A 3,072-nucleotide genomic window follows, 5' to 3' on the forward strand; every position below is an offset into this window, starting at 1 on the left:
TAAAAACAGATTTTTTTAACACTTCTGTTACACTTTCCATTCAGTTAACGAAGTCTGTGACCATTTGCACGTTTCGTTTGAATATCCTCCATTTCCCTGTTTCTCCGACCTGATACGGATTCCACACACTTGTCTGTGTCGTACAAGTGTTGTGTAAAATCGTATTTGTAAGTAAACTGCACCATTTGTCTACATTAAGAGCTAATTGCCAGTCTTTGCATCAGGAAATATTGCGTAATGCCAGAAAATTTACGTGGTAGAATTTCTTCGTATTTAAGTGCATAATCTCCGAAAGTTTGGATATGGCAACTAATATTACACTCTTAGTCGTTAATGTATTGCGTGAACAATAGCGGTTTAATTACACATTCCTGGGGCACACCAGACTTTACTTTTAACCACCAGTTTACAATTTCTTGATCTTTATGTCCCCCCATGTTAACAGACTCATGGTACACTATGTAAATAGATCCGAACGAAGTTGCTCGCTCATTAAGTCACTGGAATCGAACTCAAGAGGGCCGCTACTAAGGTATCTGTCCCGTCACAAGATTTTAATTTTTCCGTTCTAGACCTATATTGGCGCCAACGGCCTTGCCGCTGTGGTAACACCGGTTCCCGTCAGATCACCGAAGTTAAGCGCTGTCGGGCTGGGCTAGCTCTTGGATGGGAGACCATCCGGTCTGCCGAGCGCTGTTGGCCAGTGGTGTGCACTTAGCACTTGTGAGGCAAACTGAAGAGCTACTTAACTGAGGAGTAGCGGCTCCGGTCTCGGAAAATAACATACGGTCGGGAGAACTGTGTGCTGACCACGTGCCCCACTATATCCGCATCCAGTGACGCCTATGGTCTGAGGATGACACGGCGGCGGTCGGTTCCGTTGGGCCTTCATGGTCTGTTCGGGAGCAGTTTAGAACTACACTGGTTAAGACAAACGCCTGCTGTTTCGTTTTCGAAGATTCTGACGGACGTCCTTTGTCGAAGTTCACCAAACCTAAACGATACTCGGTCTCACCTTATCATCAAGGGCGCGTTAACCCCAATTTTCCTTTCTGCTCCCACTGAGCGGTAGCACAACTTTCTACAGTCTTTGAGAAACAACCAAGTATCGTGGAAGGTGCGATATGAGAAATGACAAGAATTTTAGGATAGTGCGGAAGATAGAGTTAGTATTGCAAATCAGTGACTGCGTGTGCTGTGTGTGCGGTGTGGTAGGCACAGGCCGAGTAACATTTTGGAAAGTGTTGGAGCAGAACAACTCACATCGGTTGCAGTAGGACCAGCCAATTTGATACCTGGAATGACAGTTGCGCACATCAAATCCTAATCGTAACTACTACAATTACACCCACTTTCTTATTCCCGTCTCGAATGGTTATCGACGAGAACGATTTTTGCTAAGTTGCCATGTAAACTCGAATCTCTATCAATTTAAAATACGAAAGGGACCTAAACGTTGGCTGACTCTTCTAAGGACTCACGCTCTCGGAAATTTAACAGTAAATTATTTTTTATTTATGTCCATCTCTGTGACACTTTTGCTTTTCCTAAACGAACCCTTGACGACGCGGTCTCTTTTCTTGTGTCTTCTCTATTTCATATACGAATTCTCCCTGCCAAGGGTCATAGTCTAACGAGCTATAGTGAAGTTTCAGCCGAAAAACGATTTTGATGCACCATTCCTTATTGAATGTACTATACAACATAAGTACAAGAACGTTCTTTGAATGAATCTTAGGAACATGAGCATTCTGTCAATGAATCTCAAGAACATGAGCATTCTTTCAACGAATCTCAGGTTTTTTTCATGCGATTAGTTGTATGTTTCCATTTTAATCCGTTCTTTACGTATGCTCTCATTGGATTATGGCAGTGACTATTTACAGTTATTGTTCAGTATCCATGCAATCAAACAGTAATCATGACTGAAGATGAGGACGCCATATCCAAGTTCCTCCAGAAACTAATATGTTCTCCCCTATTAGCTTCACCTGGTCCTCCTCAAATCAACAAACCACCAGTCTCGTTGTTGACCTCTATCTCAAGGATGGCTACAATAAAAACGTCCTATCCCATTCCTCCAGAACCTCTACTCATTCTCTCCAATTCACTTGACCCAATATTCGTCAAACCAACAAGCCTTCTTCCTCGATGTTGACCTTCACATGAAAGATGGCTGTATCACTACCTCCGTCCATAAAAACCTACCAATAACCACCAAATCCACCATTCTGACTGCTGTTACCCACTCCACACCAAGAAGTCCCTTCCATATGGCCTAGCCATCCGTGGTCATCGTATCTGTAGTGATACTCAGTCCCTGCCGTAGCATACCAAACGTATCACTGAGGCAATTAAATACTGAAATTATTCACTCACCATGGAATAGAAACAGAACTCCTGTGCCTTGTCTCACCAGTCAGCTACCACCTTCCACATAGCCACGGTCCAGCAGCACAACTATTATGATGCAGTACCAACCAGGACAAGAGCAAATGTACTACATTCTCCACCAGGGTTTCGACTACTTTTCGTCATGCTTTGAAATGAGAATTATTCTACTCACAGTCTGTCCCAATCCTCTTACAGCGGTATTCTACTGCCCACTGAACCTTCTCAACATCCTTGTCCATCCCTGTAATAGACCTACATGTAAGACTTGCCCCTATAGCCCCACACCATCACCTACTGAATACTGTGTGCTGTGCTGCTTTCTACATGGGCATGACAGCTGACAAGCTGTCTGACTGCAAGAACGGCCACAGACAAATTCTGGGAAAGAGACAGCTGGACCACCCATTTGCCGAACATGTTGCCCAGCATGATGTGCCTCACTTCAGTGACTGCTTCACAACATGCACCTTCCATATCCTTCCTATCAACCTAAGCATCTCTTAGTTGTGCAGTAGGTAAAACTCCCTCCAATATATTCTTTGTTCCTATAATTCGCTGCCTGCCGGAGTGGCCGAGCGGTTCTAGGCGCTACAGTCTGGAACCACGCGACCGCTACGGTCGCAGGTTAGAATGCTGCCTCGGGCATGGATGTGTGTGATGTCCTTAGGTTAGTTATGT

The 3,072-nt window shown here is 44.4% G+C and overlaps 1 pseudogene; it reads left to right on the forward strand.

The window, feature by feature from the left end:
- The first annotated feature begins 584 nt into the window (after positions 1 to 584).
- On the forward strand, positions 585 to 702 carry LOC124558443 (annotated as a pseudogene).
- Positions 703 to 3,072: the final 2,370 nt, after the last annotated feature.

This window comes from Schistocerca americana, chromosome 1, assembly GCF_021461395.2.
Source record: "Schistocerca americana isolate TAMUIC-IGC-003095 chromosome 1, iqSchAmer2.1, whole genome shotgun sequence".
NCBI lineage: Eukaryota > Metazoa > Arthropoda > Insecta > Orthoptera > Acrididae > Schistocerca > Schistocerca americana.